Source organism: Megalops cyprinoides, chromosome 25, assembly GCF_013368585.1.
Source record: "Megalops cyprinoides isolate fMegCyp1 chromosome 25, fMegCyp1.pri, whole genome shotgun sequence".
NCBI lineage: Eukaryota > Metazoa > Chordata > Actinopteri > Elopiformes > Megalopidae > Megalops > Megalops cyprinoides.
The window spans coordinates 16,555,467-16,579,109 of record NC_050607.1 but is presented as its reverse complement, the minus strand read 5'-3'; the positions used below and the strand labels follow the sequence as shown (position 1 = coordinate 16,579,109).

General features: G+C 42.4%; 1 protein-coding gene across 1 annotated transcript in view; it reads left to right on the top strand.

Annotated features, from left to right (window-relative positions):
- Positions 1 to 9,439: 9,439 nt before the first annotated feature.
- Positions 9,440 to 23,643, top strand: part of LOC118772061 (alpha-1,3-mannosyl-glycoprotein 4-beta-N-acetylglucosaminyltransferase C-like) — a 112,538-nt gene continuing 98,334 nt past the window's right edge. The window contains exon 1 of the mRNA XM_036520306.1: positions 9,440 to 9,543. The gene's annotated coding sequence lies outside the window, so the exon portion shown is untranslated. The remainder of the gene's footprint in view (positions 9,544 to 23,643) is intronic.

Here is a 23,643-nt window from a genome sequence, read left to right as displayed (position 1 = left end):
CCATTACTGCTCTAAAGCACATTTAGAAATACACTGCAGGAGTTAAATGTACTCCTAACTGTTAGAGTAAGTTTTCAACATATCTCTCCACATCCACTGTTAGATGACTATAACTTAATAAGACAACAAATAAATAAATATTAAGCAAACAAATAATTGTTGATTAGTATTAATTGTCCCTGTCAATAAAACCTAGTAAAAAATATAAACTAAATGATTAGTGCTTTGGATATGGCAAAATGCCAAGGCATTGTGGGAAGGAGGCCTGTCTTTCAGAATTGCTTTGACTCTCTAAACTCGTTATATTAATCTAAAAATACACACTGTTTATAGTGAAGAAGACTGGGGCCACATGAGATTGGAAAGAGTTGTCAGAATGGGGAGGGGCAATAGTCAAAACTGTTAACTGGAGCGGAATACAGATGCAGCATGGAAGTTGAAGGAGTATTCATTGGTTAATCAACTGCATCATCTTAAGAGCAGATCAGATTTCCTCAGAAGATGAGATGCAGCTCATGAGTCAGGATGGGTGACGCAATGAACATGATACCGTATCAGGTTCCCTCCTGTAATGTAAGCCAATGGACGTGTCACTATGGATGGGTTACTGCGTTTCTGTAATCAATGATAATTCGCATTTAGAGATGACAAATGGATCACGGTTTTTAAAATGTATTGCGGTGCATCTTCATCGATCTGTCATTTATCTGTTCTTTTCATTCTTCCACACTCCCCACATTGTACTGTTTGTGCAAAGAGACCCGCAGCGCTGGTCTCACATGAAAAAGGTAGCCTACTGATGTTCATCAAACTAGGGGCCTTTGTGTTTGTACTGAACACATTTCTATACATGACAATTTGTCTGTGTCAGCTTTTCCAAAAGCCAAAAACATAACCAAGGTGGGTTTTACTTGCTAATTTGAAAAAAAAATACTTAAACAACTTCAAAATAGCAAAGTAAATAAAATAATATCATAACAAAATGGCATTTCACACAGCCTAACTCTAAAAGCGTCCGTGCGGCGCATAATGAGTTTCATTAAAATGTATCTTAATGCGTTGGCAGAGTACATAATGAGCTTTATTAAAATGTACAGCAGTAAATGGCATGATTTGCATAAAATCCGAAGGTTCTGTCTGACATGCGGTTGTACATTTTCATCTCGCCCGGCGTTGCGGGTTTTCCGCCCGGCCCCGTCCTGTTTACCCCGCCTCCCTGCTCTCATTAGCTGGCGTCCCTCGGCAGGACCGCAACCTTCCCTGGGACCCGGCCGGCTATTGGGCCGCGACACCGCTAAGCGCTCGTTCGGATCAGAATTTGAATGCCGGTTAATTAACACTAAATGCAGGGAAAAGCGGAGAGTTATTCTTCCTCATCAATAATAGTGACAGAGAGCCTAAGAGCCCTTGCGTGAAATGAAATAATTTATTGATATGATTAATCGTCCTGCCTGAGAGTTTGAGTGAACGCGCTGTCTATGCGGTGGGTGATTACTTACGCACAGAGAGAAATGAAGTTTCATACAGTGCTTTGGAGACAGGTGGGTGGAGTAGAGTGAGGTTCAGTTATTTTAATGTTTGATGGGATCCATAGAACATCTAAATATTAAATGATCTGAAATGCACAACACCACTGCCTCTCAACCCATTTTTTACCCGGTGACACCTGCACACTCCAACTGTTCCTTAGCAGGCTGCCACTACAACAGGGACAAACACCTAACCAAAGAGCTTTTCCCACAATGCCATGGGTGGAGGAGTCACCTTCTGGGCTGGTGTTGGGGAGTGGTGCAGATTCAGCTGCCGAGGAGCAGGTCACTGCTCTTCCCCTCCTGGTGGTCCCTCTCTATGTTTCTCTCTCCCCTTCCCAAGTGCATTTTCCTTTTTCCCTATCCTCCTCTCTCACACTCCTTCTCATACTCACTCTCTCTCTCTCTCTCTCTCTCTCTCTCCACCTCTCCCTCTCCCTCTCCGTCTCTCTCCTGTTCTCTGGCTGTGTAAAATATGCAGTCATTATGCGAACGCAAAGACGCGATATGCCCTTTTGCAAAATATCAAATCTATAATGTATTTCCTGATTCGCGGCTGCCGCGTGGGGGACGCTGGGAAACGGCTCTCATGGGCGTGAGCCTCGCAGCTCCTCGCCGCCGCGCCGCCGCTTATTCCTCCCAGCGGACAACATTACTTGCTCCGCAAATCTGAAGGGCTTTAACGAGGCTGAAGATCCCTTTAAGCAATGGCTTTCTAATTGCTAGTGGAACTGCTTCACCATTCGCAATTAAGTCGTTCTGAATCCGTGAAATGGTATGAAAGATGTTGTAGTGTCCCCATTTCATAGAGCAGTAGGCTACTGTTGGTCGTGCCATAACTAACATTATTTGCCATAAGGCAATACAGAGAGCAAATGCATGGTGGTCTATTGGCCATTGTGTAGTAACGTAGCATTACCCAGGTCAGAGTGGCTGCAAATGGCCTGTAGGACACAGTACTTTCACTAGTTGCTACAAAGCTATATTGGAACCATCAATCTACAAACTAAGGAAGATAACATGCTCAAACATATCTCTTTTCAATGTAACCATAATGTGCTGTTTTTTTCCTTTGAGCAACATAGAAAACAGTCCTTTTTTTCTTTATTTCTTACACACGTTTATGAGCCTGGCAATAACTGACATTAACGAGAGCTGTGGCATAATGCTTATGTTTGCGCCTGAAGGATAACACATTTTACTGTTATAAGTATTTAAAGCTTCATAGTTTCATGCTGGGTTTGCAAATCTAGATACATACTGTACATCTGAATCTAAGACATCCCAATTTGCATAGCACAGGTATACTCCCCCCTCCCCCCAGAGGCTGCCTTTCATCATTGACACAACAATAAACAGAGATGCCTGTCTGGGGCTCCCTAGTCTTTGCGCTTCATTACATTCCTCACTAGCCAATTTAAAAGGCGGCTTCACAAAAGAAGACGCGCAAGTTCCGCTGACGGCTTTGACAAAGTTAATGATGACAGCGCGTCAAACCCTCGGAAGAAACGACTGGAAGGAAACCAACCCTGCAGGAACTGCAGTCTACCAGCGGAGATAACATGGTCCTTTTTTGTAAGACGACTGGGTTTACGCGCAAAACTAGGACACCTCCACTTTTAAAGGAATTACTACTGTGTATTACAGATGACAGATTATGAACCAGCAGCAGCGCCAAAAACACAATCTTTGAGAAACAAGCCCACAAACACAGCTGAATGAGCCTTATACTGTATTACAAACTCTGCTTTCTATCTGTGCCTCACATTGCCCTCTGAAACCCATATATTCAAAATTCAGAATATTTCCCCTAAAACCACTCACTGAGCTGGTGGAATAATACAGTGGAACCCATATGTCCTTGTTACATCTGATATATTAGGCATGTGCATAATAAGATATATGGATTTGGGGTATCTATGACATCACAGCTTTTGTCCACATCATTATTTTCCCATAATGCACCACAGCTATGCTGCTTGGTAGCAAAAGATGTTGCTCTTACGGCAAAATATTTGATCATCCTATCATACCAAAACCAGCTGGTGTGGGGAATGAGTCCTTAGAAGCCATGAATAACTGAAAATGAAGCTTCCACTAAAATTCAAAAACATTAAAGACACCGGGGAAGGACAGAAAAAGAACATTCACCAGTTTTGTCAAGCAGCAGAAGTCGAGTCCGTTTATTTCTGCATCCTAATAATTACGCGGAACCATAATTTATGTTATCGGTTTCTGTGGAACGTGCTTAACATCGCTCGCAAGATGATGCCATTTCAGAGTAAAAGATGTGCAGCCGTTAATTAACCTGCTCTCTCTCAGTTATGTGAAGAGCCTTCGGTGTTCTATGACAGCACTGTCAGTGTCACCGGTGGTGAAAGAGCAGGCTTCTTGGAAGCTGTTCCAGCGCTTTCCGCCTCTCTTCACGACAAGAAGTGTTGACTGAGGATGACTGTATGACACAAACTATACAGCCGCGAGGAACTAAAGTCCGCGTCTCAAAGATGCAACGACAAAAGAGAACAGCTGCCACATTTGGGAGACACTTGGAAAAGAGTGTGGTGTGCAAACACTGAACCCTTCTTGAAACTCCCCTCCTCATTGGAAATGCAGTGCAGCGGGGTGAGGACATGGGCCTACCCACGGGCCAGAGCTGGTCCTCGTAGTCTCGTTCAGCACACTATGGGCTTGGGTATGAGATACGGGTTTTAATTACCCTTGCAGTTTGTCCGCATCAGTGTTTTAAAACCTCGGCATGAGACGTTATCCCGGGGGAACAACCAAAGTGTTCAGAATTTTAAACATTAACCATGTGACCAAATCTGCTGAAATTTGCATGTGTTTCAGTAACAGAAAAAGTACCTAAGTTCCTAACATTTTAGATGGATGTTGGCTAAACCAATAAGGAGATTTCTGTGAGCTTGGTCTTAATCTTGACTTCAATGTTCCTTTTTGAAAAATGAATGAAAGTGAAGGCTACTGTTATTTGTTTATCACACAGTGGGTAGAGTCTGATGGTTACTAAATGGTTACTCAATGAAAAATGTTGAAAAATGGAATGAAGTCTGTAGCGCTTGCTTAAATGAAGTACCAAAAGTCAAGGACAATGCAAACTGTAGCTTGATGGAATAGAAGGCTATTTTTTTCCTTAAATGGACTGTGTGTGCTACCTAAGGGAATCACAGGATATTGTCTTAGTTTGAAGGCTGTAAAAATACTATAGAAAGCAAAGCAAACATTACCACATACTGTTGAAGAATAGACTCGAATGTAATAGAGCCAGTTTGGTCTTATGTTAGCTCTTAATATATTCTGCAAATCTTCCGCCGCAGGCAAAATTTGAACTTAAAATGTTATCAGACGAATAAAACTGCATCTTCCATTTGCAATGTGTGCAGGATTTATGTGACTGTAATGGACTCATGACAACATGCAGGCATTTGAAAATCACAACCCTTTCAACGCTGACATTGACTGATGTTACATCAATGTGAGCAGGATCAACTCTTCACAAAAGACAAAATCTTTTTTGCATAGATGCAAATTACAAAAAGAAGTAAGGCGTCTGAATACATTTCACAACCATCATGAGAAAAATATATTTTTAGATGAAATATACCTGGAACTTAACAAAAGGAAAAGAACAAATAACTTGTTTCAAAATGTGTTTGTTTTGATTTTTTTTACTCTCATTTGGTCTTTCTGAGATTTTGCAGCACATCAGATCAATCTCCACACAGCCTGACAAAAAAAAAGGTTTGCATTGCATTTCTGAGTAATCCTGCCTGACAATAAACACTAACACTTGGTAGGTTTTTCTTCCCTGGGAAAGTCTGAATTATTCATTTATTTTAAGGGACACATTTTTCCCTCGGTCTAAACACTGCAAAAGCTCTTACGGACTGACCCGCCCAGGGGACCGTCACTGTGCGGAACATTTGTATATAATGGAGTTCAAATCCGTGGTGTTTTGCGCCGGAGTGAGCGCATTTCGCTGGGAATGTGTAAGTGTTTTTTTTTCCCTCCTGCCTTTCAGAGCAACAACACGCACTTCAGGAAGGAGAGAAGGAAAATAAACAACATCTCGCCACAGTAATTTGCCACAGTCGCATCGATGTGTTTTTTTCAGCGCACTTTGAAAGAGAACTCAAGGGCGGGGGTGTGTGAGATTGCCACCGCATCACTGAAGCCTACGTGTGTGTCATATCAAAAGCCATTATCTAAACAACACCCCATGACACGGTGGAGTAGGCCGAGGATGCGCTCTTGTGTAAAGCATGACAAACAGCTAAAGACGCAAATTATATGCAGAACATGCACTTGAATGTATGTCCACATGTTCAACATAAGCATGCTGAGAGAATCCAGTGAACCAGGGGTGGACCACCATGACATAACTTACATGAGAAAGGTTTCCCCAGCCAAATGAAACAGAAGCCATCTATGGCTGCCCTTCTTAGCCAGCAGGGGTTTCTTGGCTGTTAGAAACGGCCGCCATCCCCCTGTTAACTGTCAGCACAACTCAAGTTAAGCGCGCACTGACCCTGACGGTCATTGCCTGATCTCCTGACTTCCTGATACAGAGTCAGCCAACATGAATATCTTGTTCCACATTTTAGAATAATAGTAAAGTCATGAAAGCCATGAAATAACTCCCATTATCTTAATCAGGTGTGTCCGAGGTGTGACCTTTGACTCATATATGTATGTGTGTGTGTCTGTGTGTGTATGTGTGTATGTATGTACACAGTGAAAGAAGTGGCAGGTCACCACCACCAAATAAATCAAACTGAGCTGTTAATTTAAGCAAGACGCTTATCCTTGCTACAAGCACAAAGCTGGTCATGCTGTGAACTTGATAAGCACACGCAGCAGATCACAAGGTGCATTAGAGCCAGAGGCTTTCCTGTACGTCCACCGTGTCACCTTTTCCGGCTGCCAAGATGCACATGGTCATCCTGCCACCAGCCCTGTTTGGTGATAAGCTGCATGAAGGGTCGCCTTTCACTAATGAGCAAGGAAGCTGCTACAAAAAACTACCAGCAGTATGAATTTTCGCTTATACATAATTGTTCACTCTATATTAAGTGATACTCTAAAAGACCATAGGGAGGAGCCTATATTGCGCGAATAACCCTCTGGTCAAGTGACTTATGACTCTTTATTGCCCGTGTTAATGTTCCGGCTGGTCAGAAATATTTCGGTTAATTTTCGCATTTAATTTGATATTATTTGGCAGCTGTCCGACCTGCTCTAAATGCTTTTGGGGATTACTTTCCATTGACAAAAGAAACCCTTGGTACTTTCACGAGCTCGTGCAGCCGCCCCCTCCCCTCCACATCTCAGCCTTCAAATCATCTTGCGTACACACGGACTCCAGAGCTTTCGAGCTGCCGTCTCCGTGCACCGGCTCTGATGTAGCTGCGTATTTCTCCATTCATATCTTACGATCTATGCGCGATCAAGCTTTTATTTACCACCCGGTAACATCGAAGCACCCGCAGGACTGCGTCTTGATTATCGCGGAGGATTGGAGCGGTTCCCTTTTTCCGTACTGAGACACGACTCGCACTCGTCGCTGCCGGCCGTCAGGCAGGCGGATGGAGAAAGTTCCGCACGTCAGAGCGCATTCATCCAAGGATTTCCCCGAATGGACATACCCACTTGCACTGGTACGTATCTTCTACCCTACCTTAATCACAACATATGCTGACTAGTCAGGTTCTATTAGTGTTTTAAATGGCTAAGGAGCTCGGTTATTTTTAATGCACGCCTGCTCCCCGCTGCATGTAACTTTTGCCTTCTGTCCGCCTGCAGTCTGATCGAGCATTAATGATGCGAGACGTTCAAATCGTGATTAGAAAAATGTTTCTAGGAAAAGTTTTCCGTTGTCCTTGTGCCGTGCTTGTGGTCATACACTCGAGCATATATGTAAGGTTGAGAATTAATTAATGTGCAAGGAAATTATGAAAATATCTCTCGCGCACAAATTTAGCATAGTATAGCCTACCGTTAATTGGAAACACTTACACGTGGATTCATTTTCGCTGATTTTCACTTTCGGATTTCACTCAAATTAATTTTCGCCGAAAAGTAGCTAATAGTACTACTGACCGGCTAATCCTCATTCCAGTGTTGCTCGTATGCTGTGGATTCACAGACATAATGTCATGATTTCCCTAAGCACTGCATCTCGTGCAGTCTGTAAGGAGGAGAGCCCTATAGCGATAAAGAATGACGAACGCATGGCTCATCCCGATGACAGCTCGACAGACATCGGTTCCTCAAAAAGCCAAAAGCGGTGGCCTTTGCCCGTGATCAGGGTTAATTTTACGTCCTTGGAGTACAGTGAAATGTCGCGTCATTCTTCCAACGGTTTTATGTGTACAGTTACTGGAGGTACTGTATTGATATATATGGGGGGAAAAAACACATATCGCCATGTTTAGCAGTCAGCAGTCGGTGTTATTAACGTTTTAGGGATAAAATTAGTTAGTTATTTGAAGATATATCATATTTTTGAAGTGGCTTTGCGGCACAATTTTAGGCATCAGAACAACCCCAAATCCTTATTAAGCGGTAAACCAATTCCTATGAAGCGCATCCGTGAGTACAGCACGGAGGCTGATGCAGGCAGCTAGAAAACTTTCAGCGAGTCCACAACAGGACGTGGACTGGCCAGGCTACGGCCAGGGACGTTTCTAGCTATTGAAAGGATCCGGGGCTAAGTCAAGTTTGCCTGGGGCTTGTCTTTTTTTTTTTTTTTTTTTTGAAGGGAGATCTGCATCGGTAGTTTGGGGAGGTTATATCTACCTTTATAATAAATAAATATTATCACACCTTCGGACGCTGCAAGTCAAGTTCCGCTCTGTTACACAGTCTGTTGTTTTGCTATAAACATCTCCTTTTTCAGGGAGAAAATATTCGGGGCTAGGCTTAAAATATTCGGCGCTATAGCCCCGAATGATCGGACCTAACGACGCCACTGACTAAGGCCATTCTCCATCTGTGAACCTGCTTATGGCGGGTCAATGTATCAACAGGCACTGGATAATCACATCGTTGGGGTAGTACACAATACACCCTGTTAGGTCTTCTGTTGTAGATAACAGAAGACGTGTGGAGGCTTTCAGCTGAACTGCTGTTGTGCTTTTGAGGAACACCTTTTCGCAGGTATTGTTCAGCCTGTGCAATATGTTGGGTCAGACTCAGTAACAATCAATCATGTGGTCCTACGTAGTTTGTGTTTAGATTCTTTACGCAGTGTTTAGGACTAAGTTCTACAGTGGTTACATTGAACGTCTCCTTATTTTCTCATAGGAGAGGGGTGGAACTATTAAAGTTAGCAAAAAGCAAGAAGATCAAATCAAACAAGACATTTCTGCTGAAACTGGTATATCCTAATTAAAACAGAAAATAAACAGATATTCATACAGCTCCTTCACTGTGGAAGAGTTATAGCTGGCCGCTCTTTCATATTTCACTGCTACAGCTTTTAGTAGGCACCTTTCCATAGGCAACATGTCAATGCAGTGGAATCCAGCCAAAGTAAACCTAATGTAATAAATTGTAACCAATAGCTCAAATATTGTGCAGTCCCATTGTAAAATATTGTACCTTAAAGGTATGATTTAGACATCTTTTATGAGATTATACATGAACAGTCCTATCAGCTAGTACAGTTTTTATTTCAGCTTTGGAAATATGCATTTGTATTGTCAGACACACAGAAGACCAATGATTATGCAATCCAGGTCCCATTCATTACAATAACAGAGTGGCAGATAGATACTGTACGGATTTAGTGTACTTTATTGTGTGTACAGTCTCTATTAGGTTTTAAAGGTTTTAAATGACTGTCATTAATACTGACTTTTTATTTCCCCATGTCCTTTATAGAAGACTTTCCTTTTAACCGCTTGGTGTGCCTCGTTGTCGTTTATTGAAAATGAAAAATGCATCTCCGTGTGGCCCAGAATGAATCCTCCAACTTACTGATGTGCTTTATGGCAAGGTAATTATGATATTCCTGTGTTCTCACAGTCTGCTGCTCTTGCTAAGTTGTGCAGTGATTTTCCACATTCGTGTTTCGATGCAGATAATGGCTTTTTGCCATCTCAGTAGCTAAATAGCTAACCAACAATGCTGGCTTCAGTGGTCCTAGTTTTATAAAACAATATGCAGTATGTAATGATGCTAGCTAAATACCTTACATGTTTTAAGTGCATTTTATAACAGTGGCACTTGAAGCATAACCAAACATGCTGCTATTTTATAGCCTGCTAGCTACCTGCACAACAGTGTGGGATTGAGTTAATGATGTACAGACACATAGAGTGTTTTTTCTTCTTCTTCTTTGCACACAAACCAGTCAGATGAAGAAAGTTAGACTCTCAATCTTCATTGAAGTTTTTTAACTTAATAATGCCTGGTTCAATTCTTGTTCCACTTGTGGAGATTGCATTTAACCACAGTAGGTTTTCTTTATGACACTGAATAATGAATACAAGCAAGTTGGAGGTAGGAGTACTCTCTCATCTTAGCTATGGTAACTATTTATTATAATGCCAGTAAGTCAAGACGTTTGACTGCTGAGATGAGTAGGTAGTTACTGTTTAACAGAATGTTCAGATGCAATTGGAATCAATGGGACAGCAATATGAGGGGGAATATATGAAGATAACATATCACTCATCTGGAATTACTTAGATAGGGGAGACCTGCTCTGCGGGTCGCCTAAATGGAGTATCTCTCAGTGCTGCATGCTTTTACGGCAATAGAATTCTCCCATGTCCATTAGTAGTCTCTTTGTTTTGAAAAGGAACCTTCTGTTGAGGCCCTTTCATTTTAAAAAAATGCCCATATCACCCATTAAATATCCATTAATACTTTCAGGGAAAGAGCACAATAAGGGCAAATGGAGGAAAAAAGCCTCAGAGTCTTGGTGAAAGGACCGTCGGCCGAACATGGTTGTGGGTTTAAAATAGAGTGCGTCAGTGCCCTCAGGTGCTTTGATTCAGAGGAGGCCTGCTTGGAGTGAAGGGCCTCTTCCAGGGATCAGCTGTTCTTGCATGGCTTCCGAACTCATGTAAATCTGCAGTAGTTCAGTGACACAAACTATGAGTCCCACATTGTGCACCTGCTCGGCATTTAGCCAAGATATTTCAAGCAGGGTCTATGGGTTTGGCTGAGGAACACTAATGGGTTTCTACCCTAAGAGGGGTAGAAATTGCCAGGCAAGGTCATCGGAAATCAAACCAGGCTGGGCAATCATACAGGGGGGAAAGTTGCCTGGCGATTGCGGGGGTGTTGTGGAAATGCATTGCCGTCTCCAAAGGAATGCTTTTTCTCACACGGTTGATTATCAGTATAACTCGCTAATTGGTTTTGAATAGACCTGAATAAATCAGAACGGGGCGCAATTTTAGGAACGTTCCTGGCGGTTTTTATTCGGCTGAAGCGCTCACAATGGAAGCCCAGATTTAATTATTGCATCCATTAACGGCGAAAGCTATTTGTTCTCAAAGCTGTTACGCTTGGTATATGCCAAAGTTATTGTTGTGATTCATAAAAGGGCACCTATGTTTACCGTGAATAGCTCCATTAGAATGGACAAAGCGGCGCTTTTCCTGCTCACGCGTCTCATCGGTTATGCTGAATGGATTCAAAACAACAGCTGTGGAAAAAAAAGAGGCAGACAGAGACAAGGTGCATTTACAATGACGGCTTATCAGCCTGTTTATGTTGCTTATGGGCTTTTATGCCGGATCGAGTGTTAACATGAGTGCTAATTTAGGGACCACACTGAGGTGTTGAAGATAGCGGTACATCGTCTTTATATGGTCTACTTTGGGTGATGTTTGTCTTAAACTGATATCTCACTCCTGTACAAGTTATGACATTTGAAACATGTGAACAGGACATAGTTTAAAGTGGCAGCAATATAACATAAATGCAGTGCATTACCTTATTGTCACATTATTGTCATTAAGCAGACACTCTCATCCAGAGAGACTTACGTAGGTTACAGTCTTACATGTTACTCATTTATACTGCTGGGTATTTACTGAGGCAATTCTGGGTTCAGTACCTTGCCCAAAGAGACAGCAGCAGTGGCCCCTAGCAGGGATTCGAACCGGCAACCTTTTGGTCACACGCCCTGCTCCTAACCGCTACGCCACACTTCTGACAGCTGTACAGTAAAGCTGTCACCTTGGTGAACGGAAAAAAAGACATGACTCACTTTTAATGTGTCCCCTTCATGTTACACGCAGGGGCAAAAATATATATCTCTTTTGTTTCAACTTACAGGATCTTTTCTCCCCCTCTCCATCTAATTGAATCCACCAGTCATTAATTGCTGTCCCCGTTTTAATTTCCTCCCACTCTATCATGACAAGTGAAATAGCTCTCAGTTGTTTTTAATTTTCCCTTCTGACAGCCAAAGATGTGTCTGCATGATTAAAATGCCACAGAGCTCCATAACCGTTATCAATTACACTAATTAAAGTCAAACGAACATAGAAGCAGCCTTGGCTTAAGAAACTGTAATTGCTTTCTTAATGCAGGGTTTGGTATGTGGCAGCATCGGTATTTCTATTAATCGACTGACATATCTCGAGAAATGCTTTTGATCGTTCCAAGACATGAAGTGATCAGAAGGCATCTCTTAGGGTTCTTAACTAAAAAAAAACAACAGGGAAAGTGTTTGGCTGGTGTGTCAAATATGGGAGACAATTTAATTGGGGCTTCCGCCCACATAGTATAGGCTTGGCGTGTCCAACCAAATGTAGAGTCACTGTTGACGGGAGCTGCATTGCTTTCCAAAACGCTTCACTAAACATCTGTAGATTCTGCTCCTTCTCGTGTCTTAAGCAGCTTAATTAGCTACTGTTTTAATTCAGAGCTGATTGCATTCTAGTACAAGCAGTTTGGAATGACACCGTTGGCTTACAGGGTAATTTATTTGCTGAATAGATGACCTCACGCAGGAACGCCTTATAAGGCTTGCACTTCGGATATTACCCGTTTATGAAGTATGGCGATCCGGGAAGTGAGGCAGGTGGAGCACATTACACGGGGGTACAACAGCAGCACCCTACCCAGGACTGGAGCCTCTGTGGTGCAGGTTACAAAAGCAGCTCCATGACCACTGCACCACTCTGCAGCTCATACTGCCCTCTTATCAGGAATCAGACAGATGCTCTGCTGTTACTATATCTCTGAGCAACACTGTTTATTAGACTGTGGTTTGTAGAGAGACCTCACAGTCCCCAGCCAGTGTACCAGTTTATTTTCATTTTATTCAAAATTAAGCCTATCGCACCCCCAAAACACCCCCTCCCCCCCAGTTTGATTAAAAGCAGATGCTTAATGTCTTTCAATCGGTACGTTTTGGCCCCCTTTGACCTATAATATGTCGCCTTGTTTGCTGAGGCCTTTGCGATGCTTGGGCTTTTAATTTTAAACAAGACATAAACACGGGCAAACCCATCGATCTCCCGCAGTGTAATTAAAAGAACGAATTGCAAGGTCTTGGTCTCCTGCCCTTCAGCTCGAGCCGTGCGCGGGAGTTTCACAATCAGAATTTTAAAAGGAATGGCGGCGCACACGCTCTCCCATCTTGAATGCCAGGAGTAACTACTGTTTCGCCAACACCTTAACGACCAGTAGGGTACTGTAATGAAACATGTGGTTTTGAGACATTACAAAATCCTGTTGACTTAAAAGGCTCCTTGGGTGGCCTCTGAGAAAATACTCTACAGCCAAAGCAAAAGAGCGTTTACAGATTAGCCTTTTAGGACACACCGATTGATGTGCGCTGGCTATGTCCAATAGCAGTCTTTCAAGAAAACTTCAGAGTCAAGTTGGAAGATATATGGAATTTAGATGGCAGGGCAAATTACAGATCATGTTTCAGAGAGCCGCTGAAGATGCCCTTTAGAATGCGACTTCTGAACGGCGTTTCGTCTGCTCCTGCAGGTGAAGGATGCATCCGTACGCACGCACGCGCACTTATTAATGCATGGAATAAATTTGCGGCGGCAGCGCAATCAGGGGCATGGGGGATCCATCAAAGCTGGGCCGGGCGCCGTGATAGATTTGTTCAAGATTACGCGGAAATGACAGGCCGGGACGGGCCGCCAGACCTGTTCTCTGTGTTACGCATCGGTGGAGTAGCGTCTATCCTCCAATGAGCACCCACTCCACCGGGTGCTTTTGAGGACTCTCCATGACGGCCTGGTGCTGAAGAGGTGATTCCTCTGAACTTACTGGAGGAAGCCGTGTACAACAAGACATGGCTACTCTCTGCTGTGTGTGTTGAAGCCGTGAAATTAAATGTGCTGGAAGGCATTAATTTCATCTGTATTTTAGAGTTAGGTTAAAAAGGCGATATTTAATTTATAGATGTTTTGCTTTAGTTAGTTAAGGAGTTATTTAATATGGCAGAAACAAAGAGATGGATAGCCGTGGATATCAGCGTGGTGCAGGTTTTCTTTGACTCTTATACTGTAGGGGTTCCTGCTAGCTGCTATTTTCTGAAGTGCCCAGAAATACTACGTGTACCTAGCACATACTCAACATTCTTTAAATGGTACTAGAAGTAGAACAAAGAAGGAATAATCATTTCAGAGCATGTCAAGAGTCTCGCAGAGCTTTTAAGATAAAACTGAATTATCGATCAAAAATGAAAAACAAAAACACCTTCCCCCTATACATAGGGGTTTTTGTATTTTTGGCAGAGACAAATATCTTCAAGGCGTTCTTGGACCTGGAGAGGTTCTGTCAGTAATCAGTTGACAGGCAGCTGTCGTTGTTGTTCGCGGAACCGGCCCCGGAACGCGGCGGCTCGTTCTTATTCCGCTCCACGCTGGGTCATTATCTCGTGCTCCTCCCGAGAGTCTCAGCTCTGTCTCTTTAAAAACAGTAACTTCTCCCTCCCTCCCTCCCTCTCTCCCTCTCTCCCTCTCTCCCCCATCCTCTCTCTCTGATCCTGTCATTCCAGCCCCGTTCGTTTTAGAAAGTTGTTTAATGTCGAGGAGATAAAGGCCACTTGGGAGGCTCTCCCCCCAATAATTACCTTTTTACGGGCTTCATGGTTCAAATCAAGGGTATCGTTTGATATACGCGCCTGGTTATCATATCTCCGTCTCATCACATCCAGCGTCGGGCTGGGGAGCGCTGATTCACCGCGAGACGGAACACATTTGGAGAAACACTGTGACGCGCTGATCCGATTACTCTTAAAGCCAATCGCCTCTGGAAGCGTATGACACATTTAAACCAACAATGTACATTAAAAAAGGCCTACAGAAATGTATACATAGCGTGGCTTATCCTTAAAAAGCAACGCTAATATTGTTGCATCATTTTTTTAAACTGTCCAAATTTGTGCCACTTTGAGGTGTTAAATTTAGTTCCTGCTGTTGTGAAGAGCTTGATCATGCAAGCTGATTTGTCATCATTTTTAGCACTATAGTACTTACTGTACTTAACAGCAACATGAACATGCTGTCCTCCTGATTTTGATGAGTTGATGAGTTAGAAATGAGAGAGCCAAGCTTTCTTTATCTATCTATGCAGAAATTCAATAACTTGAATAACACTGTGTCTTCAACCACTGACAGCCTTTTTTACACAGTCTGTTTGCTCTGAGACTGTCCATTGGCTGTTCATTCAGCCAGCTAATTATTATCAGTTAACTGACATGGCCATGCAGTGTGTTTATAATGTGGGGTGTAAAGTCTTTACAGCAACCAACTGTATGTTTGTTCACTGGTAAAATACCAGTTCATTGTAGTTCTTCCAGATGTGTGTGTAAAACTTGTACTGAAATGACCATAAAGTATAATGGGAAAAGAATCAAACAGGTACGCGTTCAGTTATACATAGCAAACCACCCACCTCACAGCCCGAATGAGTAAACCGATCCCTTTCCCTTCACAGTGCCACTGTAGGCATACAGTCAACACAAAGCCGCAAAGGTTCACTTCCCAATACTGTACTCTCCCGTATTTATGATCATCAGAGCAGGAAATGAACCCAGTGAAGGCACAAACCAATATCCTCTCCCTCCGGCCCGCCAGATGGACCTGTACGGGCCCGAGATCGTCAGAGCAATATTTCAGCAGTCACACAACACCCATGATTTCATTAACGTGTCTTCTTGGGGGAGTGTGGTTAGCTCCGGCCTGACATTAAAGGCGCACACTGTTATCTCCTGACAGGCAATTAAATGGGATGACGCCGTCATGGCGGCGCGCAGAAGCCGCTGCGGTGGAGAGCACGATAATTAGCTGTCCCCTTTTTTAATCTTCTGGAAATTTAATTTGGGGGGGGGGGGGGGGGGGGGGGGGGGTTGAGGGGTTGTCGGGCTGAAGGTGGGTGCGTTGGTCTCGTGTGGGTTATGGGCGGGACGGGCCTTCTCTGTTGTCAGCTTCACTGTCACACCCGTCGGATGCCGGTGTGTGGCGCGTGCGGGTCTACTGAACGCTCGCCACTCGGTCGGGAGGTCAGATGTTTCTCATGCCGCACGACTGCCGCCATTTGTAATGCTAACCACATGTGGGAAGAGGCTGTGCAGTGCGAATGCAGGGTATTGACTTAAAGGTAACCTTTAGCGGTCTGTGGCTTCTCTGCCTCTTTTTTTCATTGTATGATTAAATTACTCCTTGATAATGAGGAGCAACAACAGTGGTAAGTCCTTGGATTAATAAAGGTCCATCAGGCTGTTTGAATAGGAGGATGAGGATAGTGCTTTCTGGGTGGCAGTGTGGCACAGTGGATAGAGAGGTGAGCTTGTAGGAGGAGCTTGAAGGAGTTGCACGTTTAAATCCCAATGAGGCAGTGTTGCTTTACCCTTTAGCACAGTACTTAACCTTAGACAACAGCTCAATTACATAAAAAGTGTCATTTGTGGATATTTAACTTATTGTTCGGAGTAATATTATGTATCAACACAAATGCAGTGACTGACATTCGGTTGTGTTTCCTTGAGGTTTGTCTGGGTCTTTGCACAACAGCAACCAATATCAGGTAAAAGTCTGGAATGTCCTAACAGGCAAAAAGATGCACAACCACACCATACAGGAGGAAACGGAGAACCAGTTTATAACTTAAAGATATAAATCAAATTATAGCAAGGCATGTCTTATCTGGAACTGCCAGAATATTTTAAGGGATGCTGTAGGTCTGCATTTTAACACTATCAACTGTTTTATCTGTCCTCTTCCATCATTTCAAACCTGGTGTGTGTTCTTCCGTTTCAATATTCCCCAGTTAACAAAACACTGAGCTTGTGATGCAGGTTCCATTAAAAATCAGGGCGCTACAGATCCAGTCTTGAGCGATGCCAATTATTTGAATTGTTTCAGTAAATGTACAGCTGTGTACTGTAAATGTGAAAGTGGGAACTATACTATCTGGTAACACAAGAAGCCATCGAATACAAGAAAACACAAAACAAGCATTATTAGATTAGTAAATGGATGCCTGTCCTTTTTGAAGCTTTCTTTTACACTAGTCGTCAGTTGTTGTTGTGAGATACAAAGCTAGCAGTGTCACAAAGAGCACACATTGACAAACAATGCACTTATCTTTGAAAGGGATTGGGCCTACATCAATCAATGCTCCAAATGAGTACAAATGAACTACCCTCGATTAGTTTTAATGACCCGAATGATGCAAATATATTAAAAATAAAGGGCAAGCGAAAACCAATGAAAAATGTCCGACTATGAAAGATGACAGCAGCTGTCCTCCTGGCTGGTGAAATATTGCCCTGGAACTGTTCAGATGAATAAAAACTCATATCTTGGTTTTTTGACAAATTGATATGTCCATGAATTATTCTACTCCATTTATTTTTTAACGATCGTAATTTTCACGTTTTGCACATTTTTGGAAGAGGTTTCAGTCTCCTTCTTGCAGTTTGTCATGGGGATGTTAGTCATTTTCTGCCCCCCCCCCCCCCCCCCCCCCCCCCATGTAAGCATTACAGGATACATGGAACACAGTGCACACAGGTCCCATGTTAATGGTGTCGGATCATCATTTGTTTAACTGAAACCAATGTCTCACAGATATGAGCAGCTCACTGACTCTTGCCTGTATTTCCTTCAGTTACTGTTTTACATGTGAGTGCTTTGCTTTACTTAAACACATGTTTAAGTAAAACAAATTAACTTCATATTAACAGCAGTGGAAAAGAATATGCTTTCAGCAGTGTGTGTATTTTGAATACCTAAAACCAATGCATCATTTTTATCTTTCCATAATTTTCTCTCTAATTTTCGACTCTTACGCTGTGTCCCAAAAGTGCTAAATTGTATCCTTTCCTTGATTCCTACATCCTTGCATGCCCTGTGACCCGGAAATCAATAACAGGTGGTGTTCCCGAAGGACGATTCCAATTCTGTAGGCGGCACATAAAGAGGGCAAGACATGTCCCCGTTTGCCTCCCTTGGCATAAGATGCATTGGTGTATCCTCATGCTAGACAGTTTTTCAGGGATCTGTGATGTAAACCGCCACACATGGCATATCATATGCACTTTTATATTGCTGAAATATCAGAAACAGTCACTACAGAAATATAAAGAATAATGCATAAAACATAAGCAGCCAAAGCACCATGACAAATCACAACGCAAACAAATTATATGTTGACAGCAACTGCATGCATCTTATGGATTTGTCACTCTGAATAGTTGAGAAAGAGGTGATTTTAAATCTACCTGCACTGAAGAGGGAAGGGATTCCTACTAAACATCAATGTTCAACTAAATGTTCCAAAGGACATTCCATTACCCTCAGTGCGATAGGTACCTGCTTACATCTCTTTCTCATCTCTTTGATGGGCATTACCAAAGAACTGAGGAAGAGAGGCAAGGATTCATCTCTGAAGTATTGAGATGCACCTCTACACTTGTCTACTTATAACACTAAAGGACTGTGGACCGGTCACCAACTGCACTGTATCTGAGTTTTGAGTCTTAGGAAGAGGCAGGGAATATAAACCAACCCATAAGATGGGTCCTAATGCTTATATGATGTCCCATACAATACTTCCAGGTATTATTATTCTTACATAGCCAGATCCAGAGACTATTACATATCTAAAAAAATTGGCATCTTTGTTGTATATCCCCAAACATACTTGCAGATCCAAGAGACTTGAATCATGGTACTAGGCTGTAGGTTGCAGGTCTTGTTTTGTGCGATTAGCTGTGATTATGACACATGTTATCTCAGTCCGACAAGCATCATGATTGGCTGCTGAACATCACATTTTGAGTACACGAGGGAGGCGAGCGAAATACGACAGCGAGCTGGTTTGGCTTGTTTTAATCTCCAGGGTTACGGTGTAAAACAAAGCAAGCAAGCCAGCTCGTTTCTCCACTGTCCGTGGCAACTGGAATGAATTTGTTAGCACTGATACAAAACAGAGAGCACATAAATCATGACCCTAATGGCACATCCTTCTTGGCACATCATCTTCTTAATGATCCACACTGTATCACTGCACGCCCTGTGGTAGCTGCCGAGCTAGTCGGCACTATACGGTAAATTGATTTTTTCTAACACGGTAACACATGGAGGGTTTTAATAATGGTGACTGTGATAGTCATTTGAATTATTAATTTTAATATACAGCGTTATCATATTCGCCCAGTTGAATCCATGTAATATTTTCTCAAAGCCTTTTAGAGGTAATAGTTATTGACTTAGAAAACTGTGATAAGAGTCCTTGCATCAAATTCAGAACAAAAAATCCCAAACATATAAGAGGCTTTCAAAAGAAAAAGAATAAATGATATGAATGATGAAAACGAAATGAAATGAAAAGATTCAAATGATAAAGGATCCATTCTGCACTCTTTTGTCATTATTTATCTTCTTAACGCACACAGTAATTCAGTGGGGTTTTCACAGCAAGAAACTATGGCCCTAGATTAGATCCTGCCAAAAGTCATAACAACATGCACTGATCGCTCCAGGTACCTCTTTTTCTATGTTCCAAGAAGATCAGGTGAACTGTCTGGGACTGACTTCCCATTCTTTTCAAAGGGCAGCATGTTGTATGAGTGAATGGCTTTTATTTCACTTTGCAGCTGTCTTTGGTATAATTTCTCCTGCATCTTTCCTCATTTCATTGTTGTTGAAGATCTAACTCCCTATCTCCCTATGCTATACATTCAGGCAATGGGATGCGGTATCTTCCTCTGGTTTTAAAATTTGTAAACATTTAAAATGCTCACTTGCTTGTCAGTGCTTAGCTTTAATGGATGAGATGAGGGGTGTTATTCAAATGTTGTTTTGTGCTTTGTACTTAAGCTGGAGCAATAATTTTAAGCAAGAGTTACGCTTGATATTTGTTTTGTCCTCAAACATTACAAGTTTGGTTGGTACTGAAATTGGAGAATAGCTTTTAAGTACTGTCAAAGCTAACATTCCAATAATCCTGTGGCTTTCCATACAAAGTGAATGGTGATTGGATTTAACCTTGGCCAGACTGAACAGAACTTTGCAAGCCTACAGGACCGGAACTTCACTTCATCACAAGACAGTGCTCAGAGAGAGCTGTTTATCTCATAAAGCTCATCTCTTAGAAGGCCACCAACGCACGGACTAAAAAAAAAAAAAAAAAATGTCTTCGATGGAGACAAATGCAGTACCGGATGGGCAGGTGGTGAGCAGGAATTAGTCATGGCACAGAGAGAAAGTCACCTTGTGTCCCCGTGTTGTGACACCGTACCCCTCCCTCCCCAGCGCTCTCTCACCAGCAGCTGCCTGGCTGCAGGAGGTGTGAACCGGATTAGGCCGGGGAGTTATTTTGGATGATGCACACTGCCCTTTCGGACCGTGCTCTGGCTTCGACACAGCGGAGTCGGACTCGAGGCGGGGCGAGGGGGAGAGGTGTAACTCCACATGCTTAATGAATACCGGGACCGCATTTGAGGGAAAAAAAAGGACATGCTGAAAGAAAAAAGCAAGTTTTTTCTGTCCGTTTTAGAGATGAATGAAATAACTTAACCGGATGATTGAACAGAATAACGATTTCTATCACACATAGTTTGAAAAGGACAATATCTGTAGGGGTTACTTTTAATATGCAGCAGCGTTTTAAACATTCAGTGTTGTAAATTGCGTCATTAAAAATTGACAAAAGTTTTAGGGAAGTGCTAATGCCTATCTTTACACTTCAGTAGGCTTCTCTGTTGTATAGACTGCATTTGGTAGCAAACATTTAATATTTGTTTGAGTACCACTTGGCCTCCTGTAGTCTTTAGCATGACTGGACATTCATTATTGCCAGCAGCCTTGCTACTCCTAGCCCTTCCCTGCCAGACAGCCAATTCTAAGCAGTGCTACAAGTAGTTGAAGGGCCTCCTGGGAAACTAGGATGCTGCTACAAATGATGTTTGTGGACCAGTAGGGGACAGTGTGCCATCTGGACCAAATAAATAAAATCAAAGCCCAAGAACAGTGATGGGGACACTGAGTGATCGGAGGTGCTGTTTTTCATGTGAGACATTAAACCAACATCCAGTAGCCATAAAACATCCCATGCTGTTTATTCCAAGAGTAGGGGAAAGAATTTGCTGTCCCGCTGTAAAATCACCCCCAGTTGAATTGGCTTAATCAATCTCTCCCGAACACTTCCTGATTCGGACAGTATTCTTTTTTGTTAGATTTGTTGTGTTTGATTTGTTTAGAGTTTTGTGTGAGCTGTTTTTTTGTCTTTACATGTATATTTATAAGCACGTTGTGCCCACACTGACTAGAAACAGTACTGCATGGTGAATAACAGGGTGGATAGAAGGAACACAGAATTATAGATAGTTTATAGCACATTTATAACAATAGCAGTTTTTCTTTAATGCAAGGTAGAGGTTTTAAAGTCAGCTCTGTAATTTGACTGTTGATTTGTCCTGGAAAGCTATGGACTGACCCTGCGACAGCTGTGTATGTGTGGAAGGTTCTGAGTCAACAGAAACTGCAGTGTAGGCCGGCTCTCTTGCCCGCAGTGGGTCAATAGTGGTAGTACACAATTTGAGATGGATAAATGTAAATTCAAATGAGCATTTAACGGAGAGAATTAAGCTGTTTTAATGCTTCTTATGCACCCATTTGGCCTGGAGTGCTGTGTTTTAATTGCACAGCTATTTCATTAATTTCTCCTTAATTGATATTTAATTGGAAATAAAAGTCTTCTCTCCTCTCTTTACAGCTACTGGAGCTCAAATTATATGCATAATTAGTGCCTCGAATATGGAATGTCTATTGAGATTGCCATCAAGCAACTTTTAATTGTCTGACCTCTTCTTTCCTGTGTTTTTGTTTGCCTGATTCCGGCAGCCGCTGCCAGGAGCAGTGTAAATTCCGCCACAATTAACAGTTAGCAAGCTGTGAGAAAAACAAGCTAATGAAAGGCCACTGACCTTCAGCGACCCACGAGGACAGCAACCTTGCCCAGTCTGTGACACAACCAGGATGTTCATACAGTGCACACAGTTATTTGCAATCATTAAAATTGTTGCTTAGCAAATATTTGATGGTAGCAATGATACTGATGATTATTAGTTTTGCACTACTACTAATACTATTACTAATAATAATATAGAGGCAGTAGGAGTAGTAGTGGTAGTTCTGTGATGTGCTTGCTTAGCAGACACATTAACCATGGCAACCTCCACAGTTAGCATCATACCATTTGTACAGCTGGATATTTATTGATGCAGTTCAGGCTATCTTGCTTAATGGCAGCAGCCCACCTGAGACTTGCCCCTGTGACCTTTCAGCTATAAGCCCTGTTTCTTAATCACTATTACCAAGGGCCATGCTACTACCCATACAACCATAAGCCCGGTTTCTTAAACATTATTACTAAAGCCCATGCCACTACCCATACGGCTATAAGCCCTGTTAATCACTGTTACTAAGGACCATACTACTATCCATACAGCTGTAAGCTGTTTCTTAATCACTATTACTAAAGGCCATGCTACTATCCATACAACCCTTATAAAAGAGTAAACAATACCACAAAAACCTCATAATTCATCAGAGAACAGTTGTAGGTGTCTTTCATGTAAGAATTACACATTAAGATTTAATGTGGATTAATCAAATATGCAAATAACAAATATTCAGCCCTCCAGAATTTACCGGTGTCATTGTCAAAGGGTCATAGCAAAAATGTTTTTAATAATATCATTGTAAATAATCGTAAGCCTCAAATGCAAACTGAAGTGCCACTGGGCATAACCGCTTGCTGTGAAAGAAAAGTATGTTGGCTTCAGCATGGTTTCAGCTGCGCTTAGACTCAGCGATTCTTTGACAAGCCAGTCAAAAGCAGTCAGAAGTGTCAAAGCAGATCGGTGCTGGGATTTCACCGTGTGTCAAAGTAAAAAAAAAAAAAGTTTCACAAAGATGGGGCGAGGCAGGCATTGAGAATAATTTCAGGGCTGCTGATTCAATGTTTTGATATCTGTCTTTTGGTACACAGGTCCAGGAAGTAAGTGTTCCCTCTTTGAGTACAAATTTAATGCTGAAATGCAGTCATTTCTGTCTTAGCTGTTGCATCATGGGGTGTCAGTCAGTCAGTGATGAAAGGATCATTGGAAAAAGTGATGTGTGGATTGTTCAGGCCTTGGCTCTGTCCTCTTTGTGTTCTGTTGTGTTGAGTTGAGTGTTTGACCTGGAGCTGTTGGGTAAAATGGTGTGCGCCCTCTCCTTTGCAACAGTATGTGAAACAAAAGTTTTTTTTTGCAAATGCAGACACAGTCTGCACTGGATCTGCCAGCAGTTTTGCTTTCCCCTGCATTTCCAGTCCAGTGTTCAGTTTGTCGAAACTTTAAAGTATGTCAAGTAGAAATGCTAAACCTGGAATCCACTGAGGGTCTGAAAGCTCTGTGAGGACTCATACATGAGTTATCTGACAAGGCTCAAAAACTTGAAGAAATTTTAGTTCTCGAGAGTCGCCGAACAGTGTAGCGGGGTGTTTGGCCTGCCGGGGGGGGGGGGGGTTGCCATCAGGTTCTTCAATTAGGTTTCAGGATTGCCCAGGATTCAGTGTGTTTGTGTGAATAAAGTTCGCAGTCTCCAGCAGA